The 26313-nt window shown below is 40.9% G+C and overlaps 1 protein-coding gene across 1 annotated transcript in view; it reads left to right on the plus strand.

The window, feature by feature from the left end:
* The window catches only part of KCNK13 (potassium two pore domain channel subfamily K member 13), a 59405-nt gene that overhangs the window by 594 nt on the left and 32498 nt on the right, over positions 1–26313 (plus strand). The gene's annotated exons all lie outside the window — the stretch shown is intronic.

The raw sequence follows: 26313 nt of genomic DNA on the forward strand, positions 1-26313 counted from the left end.
GCAGGGGGGAACGCGAAGACGCGGAAGAGGGAAGCGTGGCGGTGGAAGGGGCTGGCTGCAGCGCTCGGGGGCTGTCGGCAGAGGGGCTGCGTGCGGGCGGCGGTCTGCGCGGTTACCGCCGCGGTAAGCGTGGCTGCCGCTTTTTGTTAACAGCATTTCCAATTCAGATCGGTTTCCCTCCACACAAGGAGCGCTCTGAGGGGTGGCAGCAATTCTTCCAGCAGTCTCTGTTACCGCGTGCTCCCTGGCTGCAGGCGGGACGCCTCACCCTACGTACTGTGGGCGAGCGTTGGCCCGGCCAGGTGTTACAGCTGGGTACTGCCCGTGGTTCTGCCCAGCCTTCCTCGGCACCGGGTTCCTTAAGCTGGAGATAATTTGGTGGTGAATGATGCAGTCAGGTTGGCTTTGTGCTACTCAGGGCCGTCACATCTTCAGTCTGGAAGACCTCAGAAGCATCCTTACATGTTTTGCTGAGCCATTGCTTTAAAATGACTTTATAACGTTGTTCACTCGGTATTTGAGAACTGTGTTTGAGAAATCTCCCGTAATATTTGTTTGGTGTATGACTGAAGTATGTTGGTGAGCCTAATAGTTTCTATTTCAATAGAATCACAGGGAACAGAGCTGGGACCACATGTTCCCTGCTCCACCTCTGCTCCAAGGGGAGGCACCCATTGTGCAGTTACTTCCCCACAGGTGTTTGAACAAGCTGGTGTTTTAGAACTTGCAGTGTTGGAGAGCCCACAAGGAATCAAACTCAGTGCATCATCACACTCATAAGGAAAACACTTTTTCCCATTATGTACCTTATTGAAACTCAGCGATTTCCCATGTTTTTGTCCTGTTCTCTTTAAACACAGAAGATGCCTTTTTTTTTTTTTTTTTTTTTTTTTGTGCACAAGGGCTGTAGCAATGTGTCCTTTCTGTCTTTTCCCAATCCGGAGAACCACAGTATTATAAAAGCGCTTAACAGTGATGCAGTTAATCATCACCTGTAATACTTGGTGCCGGTTATTCTGAGTGTTAATATTTATTTTTTCTTGTATACAGAGATTGTTAAGGGAAGCAGAGTCTCTGTGGTCTCATTAGCTGTAATTACTTTAAGGATAAGTACCACTTAGCCACTCACACTTCCTAGTAATTCCTCTGATTTGCTGATTCCCATTGCCTACAATTTAGCACTGTGTTTCTGCAGATGATGCCATGGAGAACCATTTTCCTTCACATTGTATATAGTCAGTACTCTGAAGATTTACATCCTGTGCCTTCTTTTGGCCTGGCTTTGCTCTCAGTCTCACCAGTGGTGTTGTTTTCCCAGTTTTATCAGTTTCATCATTCTTTCTTAATCCTGTCAGTGCTGACTATCTTATCACTGGCATCACTCTTCCTTAACCTTCCCAGAAGTGTGGCTGTTCTGTGAGGCTATCTGTGTGTTCCATCACTTCGCCTGTGGCAGGCAGGACTCTCCGGGTGATTTTTGTCACTTCCCCAAGGCTGCACCACACAGGTGCTTTCTCCTGTGTGCTCTGCAAGCACACATTTGTTTTTATTAACTGTATTGTGGCTGTTCCTAATGCTAGGCTGTGTTTTACACATCTCTGATCAACAGTGTGTCTCTCTTCTTGGCCCCTTCTGAATGGCCACATCTTCTTTCATGTCCCATTACAGTGCCTCAAAATCGATGCATGAGTCCATCTGGGATCTTGCTGGGCTGAGGGAAATGGGAGGATTCTTTCTTGTGTTTTTCAGTCTGTTCTTCTAGAGGCTACAGCCATTTCGACAGCTAAGTAACATTTAGTTTTCAGCTAAGAATGCTTCTTCAGGAATCAATGCTGTTGTAGTACATTCCTTTTATCTTCCAGTGTTTGTCCTATTTACTGGTATCAAATATTTTGATTTGGCAGGTAAATTGTTGCAAAAGCAGCCATCTTTTATTTCTTCTATAAATTCTATATTATTTTTTTCTCATCCACCTGGTGAAAATTATTTTGTTACCATACTGTAAATATATTTCAATGTAAATGTATTTACTTCTGCAGTAAGTAAGGAAAATCCAACCACTTTGGTATACTGCTAACACATTGCTGAGGCATTACCTATAGCATCAACTGCTTGCTTGTACCTGAACTGCAAAGTTTATCACTGTGGGGTTTTGTCTCTGAGAGGAAAGAAAAGAGATTTGTAATATCTAAGAGGATGATACTGTCTTTTAATTAAGTCTCACATAAAATATTTCTCACCCAGATATCAGCTTTTGATATCAGTGCACTGAGTCAGTGGTTTGAAAATAAATATAACTGACCTATATTCATTTGTTGAGAAAATACGAAACTCAACAGAGGTAATAAAATAGACTAATAATAGACTAATAAAAATAATTAGTTTGTTTTAGTTTAGTAATTTAAAGTTTGTTCTGTAAAAGGCTTTATTCAACCTGTAACTCCTCTCTTTGATGTGTCTTTTGCTCAGTGTGATCCTGCATTAAGCACTCAGATTATCCATATAGTGGAAAGATCAGAAGTTTAAAAAGGCAGCCACCATGCCCAACTGGGAGATGACCTGTGCTAGACAGATCCTGAGAAAGGTAGAGGCAAAGCCTCTCCATCAATGAAAGTAGCTACCTGCTGGGAGGAGCCCAAGCATGTAAATGAATCATAAAGTATCCTGAACTGGAAGGAACCTACAAGGATCATTGAGTCCAATGTCTGGCTCCACACAGGCCATGTATGTTGCAGACTCTTCCATAAACCCACTTTGTTTTCCAAGTTAGATGTGTTTCACTTCCCACATAGTAAGACAAAGTTGGATGAGGCCCTGGGCATCCTCATCTAATGGGTTGCAGCCCTGCCCGTGGCAGGGAAACTGGAACTGAATGATCCTTAAGGTCCCTTCTGCCCCAAGTTACCCTATGGTTCTGTGATGATGTACTGCCTCTTTTGCTTAGAAATCAAGAGGTAGTAACGTCTGAGAGATCAAAGCAGTTTCTTTCTTATCAAGGGCTTGAAGCAACATCTCTGTGTCTCAGCAGAATGCAACCAACCAACCACCAATCAGTAATTTTAAGCAGAGACTCTCAGTGTTCTCTGATGAAATTGTTTCATGTTGCATAAAGAAAATCTTCCATAGGCTAGTAAGTAATACAAAACCTGAGTCTTGGTTCGCACTTCAGTGAATGCCACTTCTATATTGAAGGGTACAGCAGTTGGTAGGCTTCAGGTGGTTGGCAGTTTTGGACTTTAAGATCCCAGCTATCAACTGGCACTCATAGGACCTCTGTGGTAACTTGGGACAGTAGTCGCTCCAGGAGGCAGGGAGGTGCTTGAGTATTGGATCGGTGCTTGTCATTCTACTATGAATCACCTTGACATCCTCAATTCCACTTGAAATAGGTGGATGCTGCTCCCCCTGAGTGATACAGAGGGCTGGCAGCATGGGGTGTTTGCAGCACATCCTCCTCTGCTTTTTGAAACACAAACAAAAAAAAACCAGTTATTGACTTCAGTTGCATCAGGTGAAGAACTTATCATTAATGTCTACTTATCTCATGTACATCTGTCTTTTTGCAAATAACAAAATCAAAAGGAATTTGTTTCCCTTTCTAAGAAGGAATCATAGAATGGCCTGGGTTGAAAAGACCACAATGATCAAGTTTCAACCTCCCTGATATGTGCAGAATCACCAACCACCAGACCAGGCTGCCCAGAGTCCTGAATGCTTCCAGGGATGGGGCATCCATAACCTCCTTGGGCAACTTATTCCAGTGCATCACCACCCTCTGTGTGAAGAACTTCCTCCTAATATCTCAGCCAATATCATGGTATTGATAAAAAGCTGGTTGTTTTAACTCTGAAAGAAATAAAATATATCTTGTAGTGAAGGGATAGCCTAAAGAAAGTAACTGATCAAACTGGTGTATGATATGGTGGATGTGTGGTGTTTGACCACCCTCACAGCAAAAGAGGGTATTCCGTTTGTGCCCATTGCTTCTTGTGTTTTCTGAGTGAACTGCTTGTGAAAAGTGAGGCAAAGGAGGAAGTTATATCATTTTCACAAACTGAGTTGCGTTTTCTGGAAAAACTGATAAAATTAGACTCCTTCCTCTCTGCAAGAAGCTGCAGCACGTTGTTCTGGAGGCGTACAGTCTTGGTGCAGGATAAATTGAGATTTGTCCCCTGATGCATTGCTTGTGGCCCAGGAGGTGAGATTTTGTTGTGGGAAATACCTACTATTGAAGGACATTACAGGCAAAAATAAAAATGGGGAGGAATAATGCCTAGGAAAACACCAAGTCGTGCAAACTAGAGACCTGCAGCCTTCAGGTTACTGCCTCGGTACCATCTGTACTGTGAGTCAAAGGGTGGCAGCTGCCCTGTGTGCTCCACTCGTAGCCAAGGGCCTGGTGACACAGAGATGAGGGACGTGCCGTTACCAACTGAACCCGATCTGCATGTCTAAACTACTTGAACTTGTGCAACTCTAGGTACATTGTTCTTACAGATAACATTTTCATTCTTTCAATACTGTTTATGCTGCAAACAGTTCTAATAATTCAAAACAGTGACCTGCTTTAGCCAGTGAGCTGTAACTGAGACCGAGTAATCCCAGGTGGGGCAATGAGATAAGCTCACAGTTGTGTTTTGCTTTTCATAGATTCGTTCTGGATTTTTCTTATGGTGGACTCTGCAGTTTTCTTCTTGCTGAGACAGCACTTCAGCAAAGTTGTGCATGTGTGTGTCCTACTGTTCAGAGACAAGCAATAGAAGTCAGTGCTTTTAGTCATGCTTGTATCTGTGCCCCTCATTCATTAGTAAAAGGTAATGTCATCCCTTTGCTTTGTTTTGTCCCATGGCTCTAGTCCCTGAACATTACTTGTCTAATCATGAACTTCAGAAGATAACACCTGACCCGAACTCTGACCTGAATGGAAGCCCTTGCACATTTTCCTTTAATGAAATCCCTCTCTTTCCTTAAAAATGGGGGCACACAGCTCTTATATAAAGTGTGTGTATAAAGTTCTGCCCTTAGAGGAGAAGTTTGGGTTTCGGTTCCCTGCTCTGTCCCCTCTCCCATTCTGACTATACTTGCTGAGAGCATGGCCCACATACTTTTTCACCTGCATTTTGTGGAGGGTGGTTGCACATAACTTTCAGTTTCATGGCTCCTTTACTGACTCCAAGATGTGTTTCACCAAGATTGCTCCCGTTGATGGAGGCTCCTGTGAGTATCTCCTTGTTCAGATGGGGGCTGTTTCAGGCGTTCTTCTGAGGTGCTGAGCTTCTCCGAGGTATGACAGAACAGGTGCCTGCAGGGACCAGATTGTGCTCCTGGAGCCACTGAGCTTCTGAATCCTTTCCGGGGTACAAAGTGCTTTTTGTCATCTTGCCATACTCCTAAGCAAAAGTCCTAAAGATTGCACATTTATATATGTACACAATATGTATATATACACATACACCCCATTTATTTATTTACAATTACAACAAGAACCAATGATTCTCCTGCCTTCCTTAGTTGTAGAGCTTCTTGAAGAACGGAAATAGCCCAAATGTCAGAGCAGGTCGTGACTACTTGAGCTAGCACAACACCCACTCTCCCCTTGAATCCACTCATCCTGCAGTCTCTGACTTGACGATCGTAATTCCACTTGTATGCTGGAAATGCGGAATGCAAGAAACTGAATGCCGTGTCTGATGTCTTTTCCCTTTTGGCATACTTTAAAAATGATTAGCTTGCAAGATGACAGAGGCTGGTAGATTTCCAAGATCTGACACTTTCAGTGCAGAAACTGAATTCTGATAAGCAGAAATAGTGTATGAGAAAGGGCTGCGTAAAAACATTATTGCAGTAATTAATGTCTCAATAACTGTATGGTTAATTTAAAATGAAAAGCATGTCCGGTGAAATAAGTAGTAATCAGCAAGGATATTAAATATAGAAGGAAGGATTTTTCATACTTTTCATATTTTATAAATATGAACGAAACAAGGTGAAAAAAAATGTTCCGCTGATTGCTTTAGAGGTTGTTGATTGTTGTTTTTTTTCCCCAGAAGATATTGAAACACTTCTGCCGGCTGCATTCATTGTGTAAATAGAGTGGGGCTGCTTTCCTTTTTGTTTTGTTCTGCTTTTTTTTTCCCAAATAATGTAGCAGTTGCATTAAGAGTGCCAAGAGGATTTTAGTTAAAGATTGAAATACTCTCTTACTACGTGTCTTTAAAATGGAGCTGCAGAAGAAAGAGGAACAACAAGGATTGCTCAGTGCCAACAAGAGGAAGCAGAAAACAACCAGAAAATATGAAATTAGAAGCAGCAAAAAACAAGGTTTGTTTGACATGCAGGCAACTGACAGAGTTAAAAAAAAAAAAAAAAAAAAAAAAAAAAAAAAAAGCCTGGAAAAATGTTTCCTCTCTTGTACTAATACTTTAACAGGAAAGTGTTTTTCCTAGTGCATGTGAAAAAGGCTTGTGTTAGTTGCAAGACATGTTTAAAGCCTGAATTCAAGCAGTACTAATCTGATAGCCCTGAGAGCCTAAAAGACATGCTTTTGGAGACAACTATGGGACCAATTCCCTTCCTTTGGGCTTGAGGGGGCTGTTCAGGAAAGGCACCTCTGGAGCAAAAGGCTCTTGACTTCACATCCTGTATTTTTTCTCTCTCTCTCCCTGTGTTCTGTTTGCCAAGGAAGATGCTCAGGGTGATGCTTCAGGGAAGTTGCTGGTGAGTTGAGACAGACCTGTTGGAGCGCATCCAGACAAGGGTCACAAAAATGATCCGTGGAATGGAACACTTCTCCTATGAGGACAGGCTGAGAGAGCTGGGGCTTTTCAGCCTGTAGAAGAGAAAGCTGAGAGATGACCTGATAGCGGCGTTTCAATACCTAAAAGGAAAGAAGGATCTGTGGTAACAGAACCAGGGGAAATGGCTTCAAGCTTAAAGAAGGTAGATCTAGGTTGGATATAAGGAAAAAGTCTTTTACAGTGAGGGTGATAAGGCACTGGAACAGGTGGCCCAGAGATGTGGTGAATGCCCCATCCCTGGAAAATTTCAAGGTGAGGCTGGATCAGGCTCTGAGCAACTTGATCTAGCTGTGGATAACCCTGTTCCTTGCAGGGGAGTTGGACTAAATGGTCTTTGAAGGTTCCTTCCAACTCTAAGGATTCTGTGATTCTGTTTGTTTCAGAGGCTACCAAATGATCATTAATTCACTTAGCATCTTATTGCCACCAGCCTAGGATTGGATCTGTCAGTAAAACTAGAATGTTCTCCACGTGTGAAGGACTTATTTCCCCAAGTAAGTGATTGGTTCACTGTAATAGTTATTGATTCATGTGTAACAGACCTGTATAAAGAAAAGATGTAAAACAAAAATGTAGAGAGGAGAATGATGGTTATGATGAAAGAGTTACCACTGACATATATGCAGATCTAAGCAGAACTTTCACATCAAGCAAATGATGCAGTGGGAAAGAAGTTTGAAATGAAGTCACAGAAATCATGTTTTGTGCCATTTACAAACTTGATCTAAAAGTGCATAGGCATAGTAGCATAGCACATTCTGACTTGGACAGAAGCTTCAACAACATAGGAGTGAGCCACAAGATTAAGGGAAAGGCCAAGTAAGTTCTCGTGTGTACATTTCGTTACGTCTCATCAGTCTCCAAGTGATCTCCAAGTCATCCCACTTTACAGAAGATATCCAAACTAGATCAGATGAATTAATGTATCCTAACCCATCTTTTTCTCTTCCCAGAAAAAAAAAGATGAGATTCCAAGTGCGAAAGTTCATAATCATACTGGTGGTGTTGAAAATTAGATTACTAAATCCCACCATAGTAATGTAAAGGTGGGCACCCCGAAGGTGCAAAATCAGTACAACACACCACTGTCGGCAATGCTGACTGCAGCTTTTTTGACATAGGTTCTCTCCTCAAAATAAGTACTTAAAAGCATTCTGAAATCTGCAGAGGAAATAATTTTATGAATTATGCTCTCTCAAGAAGATCAAGATGAGACTTTTTTTGTCCAGGGCGTGGGACTTGATCAGTAGGGAATTTACCTAGTTACAAGTTTATGTGCTGGGAGATGAGCACAAATTCTCTTACAAGTTCTTCAAACATAAAAGCAACTTAAGAGGAAACTGCCTAGATTTGACTCTAACTAGCTGCAGTGCAAATGTAGAAGACAGCTTCTGTGACCACAAAGTGGCAAAGTTCATTAATCTATAGAGGAGAAGGAAGAAGAGAAAACCAAGGGTCTTCAAGTGCAAAAGTTTTACTAAATTCAGAGATTTGCAGCGTGCAATCTCAAAGGAACCAAAAATAAAGAAAAATGAAGGCAGGCTAGGAATTTCTCAGACAAAAGATTCTTGTGATACTGCCTCAAGTGTAGAAAGAGGACAGGACCAATATGTCTAAATTTTAAATTAGTTATAGATTTGAGTTGTATAGGAAAGAAGCGTACTGGAAATGGTCCTGTGATCACGATGAAAAGGGAGCAGTTGGAAATTCTATTTTATAAGCAATTTTCCCTGGATCACTGTCAGAATAGAAGAATGTATCTAATGGGGCTCTGCAGGGGCATGCTGCTTGTCTGCAGTCCAGAACTGCTGCTGGGAGGAAAAGAAAAAAAAAAAGTCTGAAGAAGCTTTCAGTTAATATTTTTACTACGTTCTGTACTGGAAAGCATTATCCAGAACAGTTTTCATATTTGGGCTGCTGCACTTCTAGAAGGAAGTAATTGGCATGACCAGACATCTTGAAGACAAGACTTACAGCACTGGGAGAAAACAGGAATTTCAATAGCAGAGAGAAGGGAGTTTTTGAGTGACAAAAAGTATAATATGTGAAAATCCTTTGCAAGAAGGATTTAATACTGAGTGCGCAGAAGTTAGGATGTAAGTTAGTGGGGGGCTTAAACGACAACAAAGACAGTTCAGATTGCACATAAAGAATTTCCTAACACAAGTGCAGTGTGAGTCAGTTGTGGAGCTTCCCTGGTGAGAATCCATCACTGCAGGTCTTTAAGAGCAGGTTAACCAGACATCCCCAAGAATGGCACTGCAAACTTTAATTCCATCACTGGACAGGGAATGGACAGAATGACCTTTTAATGCCCCTCCAGAGGTTCTATGATAGTATCTACTATACAGATACAGATATGATAGTATCTACTCATGCTCCCTGTTGGCCTCCAAAAATAAAGGCTATGTGTGCAGCCCACTGCATTTAAAACTTTGTTCTTCATCAGTTTTCCCTTGTGTTTTTAGGATGCAGATACAAAGGATTTTGTGGCAGATTTACAGTGAACAAACAGATTTAAAAATAAATGTTGTTAAACCTTCGTGAAATCAAAGTAAGATATTAATACTGAAATAAAACAGGCTTCAATGTATGCAATTATGTTACCCTACTTAGTATACTTCTCAAATTAAATAAACTGTACAAAACCTAAAATAGAATTGATCATGCACTGAGAAGCTCTAAATTTAAGCAGTGAAGTCAGATACAGCAATATCTTTACTGCTGCTAAAATGAGATAGAAAAGATGAGGTGGAAAATGATTCATTAAAAACAGCGTAATGTACATGAATGTTTACAATAATGTAAACATTTACACAAATACTTGTGTGACTGAGAGACAAAGAGCAGGAGGAAAGTGCCATTGTTCTTATTCAATAGATGAAGAGTTAGGGCAGTTAAATTACTTTTAAACTGAGTAAAGGAAGGAAGAGCAGTTGTGCATACTCAGACCCAGCCTTCATGTGGGGTGGAACATGGCTGCGGGCTGCTGTTGGATTTTTGTTTTTTCAGAATCGTTTTTGTACGTATATTAACCAGGAAAAAACATTTGGGAAAGCTAGAACTATAACCACCTTAAATAATGCAAAATGTCAGGGCAGTGATGCGAAGTATGGCCTGCTGCTGGCTTGTGTGAGTTTGTAACTGTGTATCAGATCCCACAAGTTTTAAACGTGTGTGGTTTGCTTCTGAATTCTTCTGGCAATATTCTTCTTAGCAGGAGCCTAATAAGCAAACTCCTGCAAGCGGTCACTCAGTAAAACTGTGGAGCATAAACTGTCTGCAAAGTATTTAAAATCTGCTGAGCAGTGTTTCCTAAATGCTGAAGCTACAGCTCAGGGAAATGGGAGTTCTGACATGGAGCAGCTTGTCTGAACTGCTCCCAGCAGTATCTGCTATGGGTACCGACTGCTGTGCGGCAGCAGGTTCTCTGCAGGATGTCCATTTCCTCTTTCAGAAACTCACCTCCAGGTGTCCACACAGACCAAACTCTGTAACGTTGCTGGCGGGCACAGAAGGCCACCTTGTGCGAAGATCTCCCTGCTACAATTCCTCCCTCCTTTCCCGGAGTGTTTGTGGTGGTTCTCCCTGAATTCACTATACAATAAATCCTTTTGTCCTTCGTCATGCAGTTGTGATGGGATATCTAAGAAGGTGAAAATCCACACCTTCCCATGTTACCTGGTCTGCTCATCTGACTGAGAAGCAATGTTTCTTTGAAAGGCCTGAAACTTTGGCTTTGTGCTAAACACTTTCCAGTGTAATGGTGACCCTGATTAAACTGCTTAGTGTATGATGACCTGAAGATATCAAAACTTACTCTCTATAGTACTTCTAAGGCATCTCTACATTTTTAGGCCAGAAGTTTCCTGAGGAGCACGTGGCAGGCTGAGCTGGATTGGTTCTATGTGTTGGAGCACACAGCAAATCAGAGTTCTCTGAATGGTGTGCTGACACATGCCACAATGAGATTGCTTATTTCCTGGAGGAAAGTAACAGCCTAATCACAGCTGAGAACATTAGATGTGCAATGAAGTGGGATAAGTTGAATGGGGAAGAGAGCAGTAACCCAAACAACCTACTTGCTGGTTATGGGAGTGGTCTTTGTGCAGTGGATGAGCACTAGGAGTAAGACAAGTCAAAATGTAGCAAACAGCGAGGGAGTTTTGATTTGTTTGTTTGTTTGTTTGTTTTTAAATAAAAAGAAAAAAAGGAAAAATACTGTCTTAAAGTGATTAAAAACTAGTCAGGTGAGGTAATTATTAACTTAATAGTTTATAATATGAAGCAGTTATTTTGACTTGGATTGGACCACATGAAGAAGCATATAGAAATCTTGCTGTAGCAAATTTGTAATTCAGTCTTTACTGCTTGGGGGAAAGGTTGGAACTCAATGCCCAGTATAAGCTGACTGCCTTTACTGAGTTTTAGAATGGTTTAGTCCAGATATAAAATACTGAAAATAAAGGCTTTGATGACTGCTTATCATTACTTGTTGGAGCAATTCTGTTTACTTCAGTTGAATTATTTCCACTGTTAAGATGAGGTATTTGTTCAGATAATTGCCATATGGTAGTCCTCAGTTATTATGGTTAAGCCTTTTTAGAGCAGTATAAAATATTTCAAAACAAAATTGTTTCAATATCAAAATTGGAAAAAAAATTGATTGAATCCTTGAACAGTATTCTTTGAAATGTTGTTATATAACAGATTGCAACAGAAAATGTTTAGGATTATAAGGCTGGGACTTTTATGGCATTCGTGTGGCTTAAGTGCCATTCCTGATGGAGGACTATAGCTTGTGGAAACCCTTCAGTTTTCCAGACTTGTGAAAAGCCAATATATCAGAAGATGGTAAAGTGGTGTTGATTGCAAATAATAGCCCAGGCTTCTTTCAACCTCAAATCAATTTTGAGTTTGAGATGGGTATTTTTTAGACAGTGCAAATGTTAATAAGGCTGTAGATGTGTTTTATCCACACAGGAAAAGTGGTGAGCATTTAATAGAAATCTGTTCTGTTGGAAATCCAATAGTCTTTGGTCATTAGGGAAATGGAGAAATGGGAAGCACTTATTGCTTCAGTTTAGAAAGGCAGCAGTGTAAAACGAAAAGAAAAAAATCAGCAAAAGGTGATAAAACATTGAATTTGTATGTACCAAAGATGTAAACTAAAAAAAGTTTTTCTATTTTAAGCAAGTATTTGCATTCCTTTTCCACTTCTGTTTGCAGTTGTCAAAACTTCACAGCAGCAGCTGCCTGGCCTTCTTGCTAGAACAGACTCCTCCTTGTCAGCATCAGGACTCTTACTGATGGCAGCAGCGTAGGTGCAGCCTGTGCACAGCTGAGCATTGCTACTTGCCACAAGAGTGAATTCTGTGCTCTTCAGCACTGGCTCGTAGTCAAGCTGAAAAATTAAAGCTGGTTGAAGCAGAAGGGTTGTGTTCTGTAAGTTACTTTGAAAAGATGCTAAGGTCCAGTTAGAAGCAGAAACATACTTTTCTAAAGTTATAAGAAAATATAAATGGGGCAGTTTGTTGTTAGGCAAAAATCTTCTCTTTCAGTGCAACTTTTATGTTGCAGATTTTAATTCCTTCTTTTGTTAATCACCCCATATTGCATCTCTTTTCTATTCTTGACGTGCTTTGCAGTGGCATTGTGCTGCTGTTTGTTGTCAGAAAAATTATACTCTCTAATGGGCAGTTTCTCTCTTTTTGTAAATAGGAGTTAATTTTGTTACACAGACTGCCCTTCCTCCTTTCATCTTTTATGTATAATGCTTTATATAGGAAGTCCCATCTGCCTGAAGACCTGGAGTCTGCTCTGCCGTCTGTGGCTGCAGTACTCCTCATTCACAGAGTAGGCAGTGGCAAGCTTCATTTGGAGTGTAACAAGGAATTTAGTAAGGCTGTCCTAAGTGCTACAGTGAACAGTGCTGCCTTCCTACCTATGAAGTGCTGTTTCTCCATCAATTTAAACATTGCTGTGCTGGTAACAACGCCACCTTCCAGGTGAACTGGACACCAGAGCCTTGTATCGTTAGAACTGCCCTGGTACCCTCTGTAGGATTTCAGCCTTGCCTGTCCTTTTTGATCACTTTCAGAACAAGTACACAAAGGAATTCTTTGCACATGTACAGTTATTCTGGCTGTGCTCTGACTGTCTTTTTTTCTGTTAATTTGCTGCTGTATTATATCACAATGGACAGGACTGCTACAGTTCAGTGCTGGTGATCAGTCATCACCATATAATCTTTTTTTTTTTTTTTTTTTTTTTTTTTTCACTCTTATGGACCAAATTTTGGTCCCATTAGTGACAGCTTCAAGGTTCCCTACATTTGTTACCTTCCAGTTTCATTGTTTGGAATCCAAAGGAGCAGAGGAATTGGAGGTATTGTGAAACATCCTTGCACAGGTAGATAGTAAATACTATATAATTTAAGTAGCAGAAGCTGGGTTACTGCTTTGTGAATTCCCCTTTCCAAAGGGAAATGCTCCTTTAGCAGTGTGCTTTCTCTCTACCACTTGCTCAGAAAGAATTATCCCCTGCTTAGTGAACAGATTCAAGGAGTGCTGGAGAAACCAGGTTAGCAGATGAGATTTTATTGCAGAAACTCTGGAACTGTTTTCCTGATGTGTTTAGAGTTGAGTGTGTAAATAACAAGATAGGAGAGTCAGCAATCCATTTAAAAGCTGTGCTCTACAGTACACTTCTGTGCAGGCTGTAAAGTGTTTGTCTACTCAAATCAAGGAAAAAATACTGGGTTTTGAAACAGCATTTCATTTAGTCTACAAGCCTGTTGTATCTTGGAGAAGCTGTTATACTGAAGGGCAGATGATTTTAAGATACATTTTTTATCTTACCATTGTTCAAGGAATCAAAATCAATGCTTTAAACAAGCTGTCTGAAGAGGCTTCTTACTGTACAGAAAACATTGCCATGACTCAAAATAAACAGAAAACAGATCTGCTGCATTCGTTAGGTGATTTTACTGTCGTGTTTCAGAGCAGACTTGCACTTTTAAAAATCAAATTTTGCTTCCATTAAATAAAAAACATTAAATACTGTTCAAGTGCTGGTTTATGTATTTGCCCTTCCTAAAGTTCTTTCCCATTAATTCAAGGGGTCATTAACTTAAATGACCACATTAGAAAAGAAGATGGAAATCTATTTTAATCTTCCTTCTTCCTCAAGGGAAGAGTTGCAGTCAGCTGGGTCTCACCACTCTCTTTAACGCAGGCAGGTGCATGGGGAGCAAACAGGCTGCAACAGGGAAAGGGCTGCCAGGAGAAGTGGTTGTGGCAATTGCAGAAAAACAAGCTCACCTGAGGGCCGTGGGGCAGCAGAAGAGGACATCAGCCTCACAGCTACCAGCTGAGCTTCAGCAGTGGTAAAGGTCCCCCTTGCTCAAACTCAAACTGCTGATCTAGCTGCCTTTTAGTGGTTTTGAGTACTGTCGTGCCAAATGCTTCATCCTTCATTTGCAGATATTCCAGGTGTTTTAAGTCTGGCTAAAAAGCATGTTTAATATAGACACTGACCTTTTCAACAGTGAAGCTGTGCTCCAAAATCATTTTGCTTGCACATTCCTGAACTGTCTGCTATAATGACTCCTAAGATAGATTTTGCTCCTTTACTTGACAATGCGTCACCCTAGTGGTTGTCTTACAACTTTTCATTTCTTCATTAAGGATTTAGAGTTTGAGGCTTTGCTGATAATTGGCATATCCGTGGTGCTTGAAGAGGAAAGACCTTTGATGTAATGAAAGGATCTGCTCCTTAATTTTTTGCTTACTCTCATCCTAATCAGGAGCACAGAAGTTAACATTTCTTGTATATATGGGCAGGAATTGGACCTTTCAAATGGCCATTTGAAGAATTGCCTGAACAAAGAGCTGACGTGATCCAGGAACTTAAAGGGAGTAAAAATGATCTTTCTATAGCTTTCCTATTCTTCAGCCTTTGCTTGGCAGCCCTGCTCACATGCTCTAGCAGCACCGCCCCAGCATACAAGGGACCTTGCCAAGTAGGTACAAAGTTAGGCAGATTTCTGTGCAGTCCTTGCTGCAGGGACAGAGATCTCACAGCTAAGACTGCTCCAAGTGCTCCTGGCAGGACCTGCCTCAGTGCCAGAAAGTTCTCCTGCAGGGTAAGGAGATCAGAGCCTGCAAGGCTGCATAAGCGTAAGCAGTGCATGAGGAGAGGGCAGAACAGGTGCATGAGGTGTCACTGACTCTGCACCCTTTGTGACATTCTTTCTCTGAGCAATAAAGCTGCTCTGATGCACTGGGGTCCTGGGGGTGATGCAGCTGTCAGTCACCATGCCCCAGCTGCTCCACAGCAAGCCCTGAGATGCACCAGGCTCAGGCAGTCTGGGCTGAATCAAGTGCTGGCTGGGATAAATAACGAAAATAGCCTTTCTCATCTATGTTTTTTGGTTGTTGTTGCTTTTCTTAGAGCAATGCATTATATCAGCACCACTTTCAATTGCAAACAGATCATTTTTTCCATGACAGAACATGTTGCACAAGAAGTAATAGGGAGTAGCTGAAATCTAGCATGAAAATGAACAACTCAGAAGCGTACAAAAATGTCAGCTCAGTTTCTGATGTGTTTATTTGCTGGTGGAGCTGTGAGATACAACAAGCTCCTACCTAGGGCTGCCTCCCTATCTGATAAAAGGGGGAGCACTGGCAAGCATTTGCAGTCCTGACAAAATCATGTCAGCTCCTGACATAATGAGTAATAAACAATAAAAAAAGTGTGAAACAAATTTAAGTATTAGTTTGAGGTATCTTAGAGTTGACGAGTAGAGAATCGACAGTAGATCAGGTACAGAAAAATCAAAGCAAGAAGTCTGGGTAAGAATAAGAGCTATTTTGAGACCCCTCTGAGCCCTTGTGTGACCCTGGCTCCCAGTGCTCCAGCTGCCTGCAGCTGGGGGCTGTGGTGCTCAGGGGCTGCCTTGTGCTTTGCAGTGGAATGAGAAAGATTAAGTGACTGAGATGTAAGTTGAAGTAGCTGTGGAAGAAAGGAGTGGATGGGAATGGCTATGAAATTCCAGGAAAGCAGTAAGTATCCTCAGCAGGAAAGTAGCATCTGATTGGGCTGAAACATTAAAATGGCATCTGAATCGTTTCATCTTTTAAAAAGTACTGGGGTACCAAATGCATTCCCTTTTTCTCCCCATTTCATTTTGACTGTTATCCTACCTGTTGTCTGGAACCATGTCCAAACTGTGTAACTGGAGAAATTTAAACCTCATACCTTGGTTGAACCCCATAATTTTTTTTAGAGTGGATTCTCGCAGCAAAGCAGTGGGCAGAAAACTTTCCCTAATGCTCACTGCTCTGACACCTGTCGGCAGGGACATGGGATCTGTCCTACCACCCACCAGTCCACCTCTATCAGAACACTCTGTCTTCTGTAGCAGAGGAAACGATTGTTTTCTGCACAAATATACTTGTCCTCATTCTCCCCCTTTGTTCTGCTTGTCTGTTTTTTTCCATGTAATGTCTAGTGGGCCCTGGCCTATATTTGCTGTGATGCAAAATCATGGAGAGCAGATCTGTCACCAGCTGTGAGGAGGTGGTGAAGGGGACGAATCTCTTCCTGACTCCAGCTGAGTATCAGCTTCTGACCAGAAATAATGAGTCTTTCTCTTTATTTGAGCTCTTGTAATTTCAAACATTTGCTCATAGTTTTATCAGCCCATTAGTGAGGGCTCTGCACCTTGGCTGCTGTGGGCCTGCAGCTCTGCGTAAGGTGCTCTGCACCCAGAGCTTCTTGTCACTGCACAGCCTGCATGTCACACAGCCACACACATGGAGACTGGAGCTCCTCAGCTGACCACTGAGGGAGATGGCTTCTCTGCTGTCAGAATCCTCTTTCTGTTTTTGGAAAAATATTTCAAAACCAGAATGTTTCTGTGAACCACTGGGGTTTGATGCTTTGTTATTTCCTTGTGAAAAAATGTTTTGTCAGATAATTCCTAGTTAATTCGACTGCACAGAAACAATTAGAATATAAGTCATTTTATTTCTTCGTTTCTTTATTGGTTTTATTTTTTTTAATAGATATTCTATTTTTAAGATGAGAAATGAACCAAGCATCTGGCAACAAGGGCTTTTTTTCAGTTCAAATAACTATTATGGGACTTGGTAAAAAGTCAGCTTGCTCTGCACAGTGAGGTTCAGCTACAGTGGCCAACAGAATTTTGCTGGAATCCAGAGAAAACAAACAAACTTTTTTGTTCCATAGAGGATGTCAGAAACCTCTACCCTAATCACAGGGCCAAATTCAAATTCTCTTTGGCAACACAACTTTACAGTGCTAATGGATGTGAACATGAGAATGTGTGCAAGGCCTTCCCCTTTGTTCCTGAGGTTCGCATCCTTGCAGGGCTCTGACCCAATGATCAGTTAACTCAGATCGGTGATAAAATATGGATTTAGAGGCAGTTTGGTCTAAGCTGTCCATGGCAGAACATTACAGGAACTACATAATTTGTCTGGAAGGAGGTTATAGCAGGGAGAGGATTTGCCTTTTCTCCCAGATAACAGTGATAGGATGAGAGGGAGTGGTCTCAAGTTGTGCCAGGGGAGGTTCAGGTTGGATTTGAGGGAGAATGTTGCCTTGAAAAGAGTGCTGAGGCATTGGAACAGGCTGCCCGGGAATGTGGTGTTGTCACCATCCCTGGAGGCGTTGAAGAAACAGGTGGGAATAGCACTTAGAGACAGAATCATCAAATCACAGAATTGCTCAGGTTGGAAAAGACCTTAAAGATCATCGAGTCCAACCCCAACCTAACCATACTACCCTAACTAACAGCCCTCTGCTAAATCATGTCCCTGAGCACCACATCCAAACAGTTTTTAAACACATCCAGGGATGGTGACTCGACCACTTCATGACATGATTTAGAGTGCTTGGTGCAGATGGGTTGATGGTTGGACTCGATGATCTCAGAGGTCTTTTCCAACCCTTGTGTTTCTATGATTGTATATCGCACACTCTTGGTGAAGTTATGGCTGCAAATATGAAAAAAGTGTTTTGTTCAGCTGTCTCCCTCAATTTTTATTTTAATTTTATTACTGATTGTGAAGAATACTGACTGGTGCAGACAGCGTGGAAGTTCAGAGTGATGTGTGTCTCCCCATCGTGGCTTTGGTGCATAGCACTATTTGAAGTCTCTTATAGCCTTCACTTGAAAGAAGCATCCTGTGAGATATCAGTTCCACAGATGTTTCAGCTCATTGTGTTTGACTTCCACTTAATTAAAATGTTGAAATGGAATGACTTTGCTAATTAGTGCACCAAGTAGCAGTGAGACAGAAAGGCAGAAAAAGCTAAGATTACAGTGCCATGTTAACATGCAAGATTGGAATTAAACATCTGTGACAACCTTTACCAATATGCTTTTTGGTAGATGTAAATAAAATTGTCATTATTTTATTAATTAGGAAGTAGCACAAGGATCTGTAGAGGAGCAAAAGCCTCAATCATGTCAAAACCAATTTTTGAGTAATTAATGTAACAGCTGTTTTGAAAGAATGGGAAAGACTTTTGACTACAACATCTTCAAATGGGACTGCTGATTTTCTAGCACTGTTTTGTCCTTAGTACTCGCCCTTTAAGAGGATATCCAGAAAAGTAACTTTATGCAAGGTTGTAAAAAGCTAAGCAATGGAAAAGGAAGAGGTTCTCAGCAAAGCAGTTGCATAATTAAACGTTGCACAATTAATCTGTATGGGTCGGACCCTGAAATACTGCATACTAGTATTGTTCAGTTTTCTAAAATCTTGAATTTTGTATAAGTCAAATAGAGGCCATGGCAGGGTGAGTTTTAATTTCAGAATTATTTCTAAATTGGAGAATGTAATGCTTGCAACAGTCAGAGAAGTCAGTCACCCCTCAGAGCCTCATTTCTTGTCCAATGATCAGTATCACAAAGTTTTAGAAATGGTGGTAGGTCTCTTTGAAACTCCTCCACACCTCTGTTGCCAACTTTCCTGTTACTGATACTGAAATGATTGAAGATTATGGTCAGAATAATTTTTTTAGACAGCTATCTTACAAAAGGGTAAGAAACATTTAGCTGTGCAGGGTGATTTAGATGAATCTAAATAGCTACTGTTATGCTTTTATGTACTCAGGTAGCATCTCCTCGGATTGGTTCTGCACAGCCAGTGGGTTACATTTTGTTAGGAGAAGGGAGGCTCTTCTGCCTGGCCATGATGAGCTCTGTGTGCTCACCTGGGCCCTGGCATGCTTAGCAGCGTGTGGATCTGAACCAGTTTGTAACATTACCAGACAGTCCCCATTACCATCTGCTCAGGAGTCTGAACCAAGATATTGTGCAGAGGTGTTTGTGTATTTCCTTCAGTGAAGCTTGTAACACAAAATCCATAAGCAGCATAAGAAGTAGACTTGAACCTCAGAGATGCCATCCAGATGTCATCTTCTCTGGCAGCTCATTGGCTTCTTGCCCTTTTTCCTTCTGTTGTAGTTGTGTTCCACACCATGGCCCAAGTTTTCTAGGAAATGTCTCTTCTGTCACAGCCTTGAGTTTGGGTTGGTGGGTTAGAGGATATTATGGGGAACGAGCAATGCTTGGAAACTCCCTGCAGCTGATAGGACTTAGAGCTGAACTTCTGAATTCCTAGGTGATTGGTTGCTTCAGTCACTGCCCACTGAATACAATATGGTTACATATCACCACTAGTGATTTTGAACAGAACTCCTAACTGCCAATGCCTAATGAGTCAACAAGTGTAAGTCAAGAGATGTAAAGTGAGTTCAGATATCTGCCTACATGATTGCTGACACACCGAGTCTGGATAGTGAGTTGCTGCAGAATATTGATGGCAACTCATGTTTAGGTGCTTAGATTACTTTGTGAAGGAGCAGTGAGGCGAAGTGTATTTAGAGTCAGGTATCTGCAAGGGAGAGAGGGCCTGAATGATTTAAGAACAGGGAACCATTGTTTTGAACCAATATGTAGTGCCAGCTAGAAACAACATTAGCACAGTCATTTGCAAGAAAACCAGCTGTCCTGATAATATTTTCTTAGTTACTAGGAAAATATTACTGCTAATGCAGTCCTGTACCCATAACAATATGACATTGTAAATTTGAGTTTGCAGCTGTCAGGTGTCTTATGGTGTCCATATTCAGTTGCAAATCATCCAGGGCTTCTATCCTCTCTTCAGGAGCCATACAGCAATGAAAGTAGTATCTCTGCCACTAGGAAAGAAACCAGTGACTGCCTATTTTTGCAATGCTAATGCACTCTGCATACTGGGATATGAAACTCACTGCTGATGTTGACTTTAGTTCCTCACTGACAGAGGCTGTGCAGCTGATGATTGCTGGGGTCTAAAATGTGCTTTGATCCAAAGGTCTGTTGTCTGAGAACCTGGTGGTAGTTACTTAAGTCCAGAAAATCCTGAACTTAGAAACTCAGCAATACTTTTATTTCTTAATGCTCAATTCATTAACGCTGAGAGGAGAATGTAATAATATCACAGTTTCTTAAATATGCAGATTTGGATTGCATTTTTTCTTTATTCCAATGCATTCTTAAAAATAAATCTGTGATCTAGAAGGAAAGAAGCGTCACTAGGGAGTGGATGATTTGGTGTTTTCATGTTGATGCATCCATTTGTGTTAGTTGCAGTGATTTGCATTTAATTCTGGAATATCATGAGATTGTATCAGTGCTTTGGAACGAGAAATGTGCTAAAAAGTAGCAAGCAACACTTGCCAAGCAGCGCTCAATGCTATGGCCTGACTTAATCTTTATAATACTGAGGAAGTATCATCTTTCAAATATGTCTCTTTTAAAAGGTATTTTAAGTAGAAAATGAGAGTGAAATTGTCCTTTGGAGCTGTATGGACAGAGTTTCAATTTGCGTAAAGTCAGTGATGATTGCGATTGCAACATACTGAAATGTTGAGTTTAGGTAGCTCTGAAGTAATGTTTTCATGTAGGTCTTTCTGTCTTTCAGAATTAGAATTCAGAATTCATACTATAAGAAGTGAAGATGGCTAAGACTGTAGGACTTCCTCCATTGCCGTGGAATCTTTATACTCCACCTTCACAGCACCTGTGTGTGGACTGACTTGGTGTCTGAGCATGAGGCATTTGACCCCTTCTGATCTTGGACAAGCACTGCTGATCTTTCTGTGCAGGAATAATTCCAAACAAGAAGAGAAATAGGGGCAGTCTGACCTCATTGTAAGAACGTGTCTTATTTGCTTAAAGATGTCAGGACATGTCTTTGCTATTGTACATCTTTGTAGAGATATTGATGCATTGTACAATAACTCCTCGCCTATGTGGGGACACTCAGGAAAAGGAAAGAAAATTGAGTGTGTTCCGTGCAATACTACTGAAAAGGTCTAAGTTTAGTTCATATTTTATGGGCAGCTGAATAAATCTGGATTTATTAGCAAAATCATCCTTCAACTACAAATAATGACAGAGCTAAAATATTCATTAATTATGTGTTGTTGTTACCAGTGGACCAATAATTTTAATACAAAATCCGACTATCATAGAATCCCAGTAAGCTTAATAAATGAAGAAGAAAGTGCAGAATCCGCTGCCAACAGGAGGCAAAGATGCCATCAAAATGTAAGCAGACATAACAGGGTGTTTTGCTAGAAGTGAAACATAACCATTCTTGTGTATATACGTATCTTTTTTTGCCTTGTACCTTTGGTAAAAATGAACAAAGGAACTTTCAGTATGGCCTTGATATTATCCCCATCCCCTGGCTCTGGACACTCTGGACATGAAACAGCCTGCCAGAGTACAGGGCTCAACTATAGTGTTCATGAGTTATTCTTAAGGGTAAACACATTGATGTTACATGCACAAATGAAGCTGATTTGAGCCTTTGCTGATACAGAAATTAAATAATCTCCCTATGTTAGCTCTCCCCGCTTCCCTAAGAAGCTCTGTAACAAAAAATAAATCATCTTTAATACTCTGCTAGGGTGAAAAAACACGAGGAGAATGAGGCTCAGCTTTGTGAGACTGTCACCATATCGCCACGAGTGCAGATAAGCGTTTTGCTTCAGAGTTTGCCCGTAAATGATGGGTAAACAGAAGGGAGCTTTTGTTGACTGCTCATCGCCAGTATTGGTAACCTCTTGGGGAGCCTTCTCTGCTCTCTTTGTGTGAAATAACCACTGGTTCATCTGGAACCAAGACAACGGAATGGTCATCAAAGAGCTTATCCGCTGCTAGAGGTTGAAGGAGTGCCATGACACAATGGGAAAAATGCTTTGCTGTTGCTTTCCTAGAAGAGGAAGGTTGGAATTTAATGAATTGTCAGGGAACAGCTGGAGTCATCGTTTGCTGAAGAAATCATTGGCTAGTTAAGAGGCGTACAATGAGCAGCTTAGGTAAGAACACAGCAGGAGTTACAAAGAAAATGCCAAAATTAGCAACTGCTTCAGTGGCAGGTTTGAAGTGGACCAGTGACTACCATAGTGACCAAGTTGGAGAGCTCCTGTTGTCTGAGCAACTACAGATCAGATGGTTCACTTCACTTTGCTAGAAAGATATTAGAAGATATTAGAAACAATTCTGCAAAGCTTTGACAAGTTAGGCTCTGACAAATGCAAGTTGGCTTCAGCTGGCTAACTCCTATTAATGAAAATAAAATGTTCTTAACTTTTGGTAATTTTAGAAAATAAATCATTACCCAATGATGATGCAGTAACCCAGGAAGTTAGCTTCTCCACTCTGCTCCGCTCCCCTCCCTTCTCCTCTCCCTCTTATTTTATTGATACTGTCTGTGATATATTATTGCTATTCTTACTGATTAGATTTATTCATATTTAAATTGCAGTAGCGTACAGATCTCTCATACCCAGTGGATGAACCCACTTTGGGGCTGCATTGTGCAAATGCGTGGTAAAGTGCAGCCCCTGCATCAGATTATTATATAATGTGAATATATTCATTGCTTTCATCAGTATTTGAGGATGCATTTGTATTCACATACCCTCTAGTTCTAGGGTTAGAAGAAAACATGAGCAAGGACGCTTTGCTTTCTTTAAACCATTTTGTATTTTTTCACTCTGGCACAGTGCATCTTTAAATTTAACAGCCATAGCCTTTCAGTCTCTTCATTCGGAAGTTTTCCTGTGCTTTTTATCCTTTTTTTTTTTTTTTTTTTTTAAATTTTTTTGTTATTATATCAAATCCTCTTTCTCTCACTGTGAGAGCAGCTGATGATGATAACCAGGCTGGGACCACACCAGATTTGTGAGCATGGCTTTGCCCCATGCTGCACACTCCAGCAGGGTGCTTGCTTAAATGCTTACCTTTAATTATGTGTATAACACACTGGCCTCCTCTGTACTTCAGATTAATTTAACCTTCTGTTCTTTATGTTCTAGCATATGTTAGCTATTTCGATTGTCACTGAGCACTACACCTTTTCAATGATAAAACTGTTTGGCATGGCCAGTCAGCATCTTTTAGTTACAACTAAAAACCTGTGAAACCTGTGTCCCCTCTTGCCTTTCCTTGAAGAGGTTCGTGTTTGGCAACATTAGGCAGATTTGTATTAGACTAATTTAGTTCATTAAAAATTCATTTCCATTTTTACTTGTTGTCTATTCTTCAGCTTTTTTTTCTTTTTTTGCACAGTCTGAAGGTTTCTTCTGTTTTCTTTTTTGTTTATTTGTTTGTTGGTTGGTTTTTTCTCCCCTCAGAACTGAAATACTCCCTGGGCAAAACTGAAGGGCCAGTTGTGGTCTCCTAGACTGTGAATTAAATCAGGAGGAAAGGCAGTACATACAGATGGCTTTAAAAACCATCAGATCCAGATGATGTTTCAAAGCTGTCAGAAAAGCCTCAGAGCTGCAACCAGTGTGCAAGAATACAGGTGGCAACGTTCTCCTATGAGGGAACAGCTAGACGTGGATGCAGGATTTCTGTATGAACTAGGGGGTTAAGAATCCCTGGGATTATTTGTTCTTCCTTAATTGGGTGGATAACAGTATGAGTACCTGCAGCACTGCACAGCTGTGCCTTCAGTGATGGGTATTTACACTTACCATAGTAACAGCAAAATTACTTGTAGTAAAATTAACCTTGTCATAAACCTTGATATTGACATTTTAGCACTTGGTATGCATTTTAACTTTGCCCATGGCCAGGATGTATTACAAAATTGGAAAGGCCACAATCTAATCAATTAGCCTTTAACACTGGCAGTGCCTACGTGTGAGTAGTGTTTTAGAATTGATGCTTGGTAGTAAATTTTTGATTCACAGTCTGTCTTCATCTGAGAAAAACTGTGTATTAAAAAAAAAGCCATTTTAGTCCAAAACCTGGGGCACCTTGAGTTCAGGGTAAATTTACTGCTAACTGTGTATTCTGTCACCAAGGCTGTTTCTGGATTCTGGAGAATTGGCTCAGATTTAGCAGGGACCTGCACAAAGACTTTTCTCCTAAGTGCTTGATAGGACTGCCCAGAGTTAGCTCTGCTAGTAGATGATTGTCCAGAAAATGAATGTCAGTGGAAATTGAGTTTTAGAGCAAATGGCAGCATCAGCCTGCAGTCGTTGTGAGTCTCATGATAAATACAGTCAAGTGATCAGTGTAAGTACACATATGTCAGTGATTTCAGCAATACTGGGAGGAAAGAAACTGCGTGACTTTCATGGACTTTTAAAAAAATAATGCATCCTTCTTCTAAGAAAGGACTCCAGGTAGTATTTTCTTTTAAAAAACAAGAATTTCCCTGAAGAGTAAAAGCAACAGTACCTTGTCCTTGTGATAGATGCTTTGGTGCCAAGGAAAATACACTGTCCTTATGCAAGTCAGGTTATGCATTTCTGCTGAACTTCTGGAAACCAAATAGCTCGGTTATCCTTCAGTCAATTCATTGTGTTCTGTGGAAGCGTCAGGGAGGCAGAGGGAAGACATTCATCTCTCTACTCTACATTTTCTGCCATGGGAGCTCCCACTCTGGCACCCCAAACTTCCCTGCTGGGGTGGCCAGGGCTCAGGTTGGTGTCTCTTGGAGCCTCTCAGAAATCCATGAAGGTGTTGCTGCGCTCCAGAGGGTTTGGCAGCAGAGCAAACTGAACATCTACCACCATCCTTGTCTGTGGCCAAAGAGAAAGGACAGGTGGTGCCAGAGGCTGAGCACAGAGCTGGGGCAGCTTGGAGCTCCTCCTGTGCCCAGGAGTGGGCAAGAGCTCTTGGGGCAGGAGTACCAACCCCATTCTCGTGGTAAGCACAAGTAACTGGTGGGGCTCTTTCCATTCCTCTTTTTTTTTTTCTTTTTCAATTTTTCCAATTTTGAGTGCATTTTTACAAATAAAGGCAAGCTACGATAACCACACAAATTTCCAGGGAGTCCAGGTGCAAATAGATAAGACAATTTTTTTAATCATTTTTTTTTAAAGGCCAGTGTTAATCGCGTGTAAAGGGGCAGTGAAAGTAACATCCTGTAAATGTTTGATAGTACAGAATAAATTGGGGATAATTTGGCAATGATCTATAAATAGTTTAGAATGTAAGCAGATGGGAGGAGACATTTACTTAGTATAAAAAAAAAAAGTATGATTGATAGCAATGAGCTAAAATTTAACAAGGAAAAGTTTAGGTTGAATATCAGAAAAAAATGGGAAATTCCATTAACTACTAGGTGCCTGACTGTGGTTTTGAATCACTAGTATCTACAAGATACTGTAGAGTGTTCTTGCTTTCTTCATCTGTTAAGTGGCCTTTCAGGCAACTAAAGGAGCAGCAAATCTTTTCTTGTTTCCTTCCAAATTAGTGCTTATGCCATGTTTGCGGGAGATGCCCTATGATTGCAAATGCCAAGGGATCAATGAGCACAGTCAAAAGTAGAAGAGGTACCTATGTGTATGGGAACTGCTGAAGCACTGATTGATCACCTGAGGCGAGCAATGAGTCAGTCACGGGAGCGCAGGTGAAGGCAATTCACCTGTGCTGCTGGAAGGGGTGGAGCCTGGTGCCACCTCTCCTAGACCCATCTAAGAGCTGGCTGCCAGTGGGGAAGGATCTCTTCTGCAGATCTACGCTACTGGAATTTTCCATGTGAGCTCAGAATACAGGTGAGTGTATCTAACATTTCTGTTTCCTGCTTTGGTGTAATAGCTACATAGTCGAGCTCTCTGCTGTACCATAACATCTGTATATTCATTAATTGTACACTATGAAGCATCCCTTCTAGTAAAGAAAAGCTTTCAGAATCTGTTACGAGTCTATGAGGAATATCTTCTAAGCATGATTTGTGCAGAACTTGCTACATGATCTATTTTACCCAATTCAATCGCTTCAGTAGGTTAGAATTCTTGATTTAATAAGGATTACACTTTAAATTCGAGAATATCACAAAACTTTGTTTAAATGGAAAAGCTATGCACAGCCACAAGCTTTTAGATCACCAAATCTTTTAATATAATGTAAAAGTAACATAACTGAAGTATTATGTAGCAGATTCCTTAACTGGACTATTAA

This window comes from Centrocercus urophasianus, unplaced genomic scaffold (genome assembly GCF_019232065.1).
Source record: "Centrocercus urophasianus isolate 14NV4802_14NV808 unplaced genomic scaffold, USGS_Curo_1.0 seq_14, whole genome shotgun sequence".
NCBI lineage: Eukaryota > Metazoa > Chordata > Aves > Galliformes > Phasianidae > Centrocercus > Centrocercus urophasianus.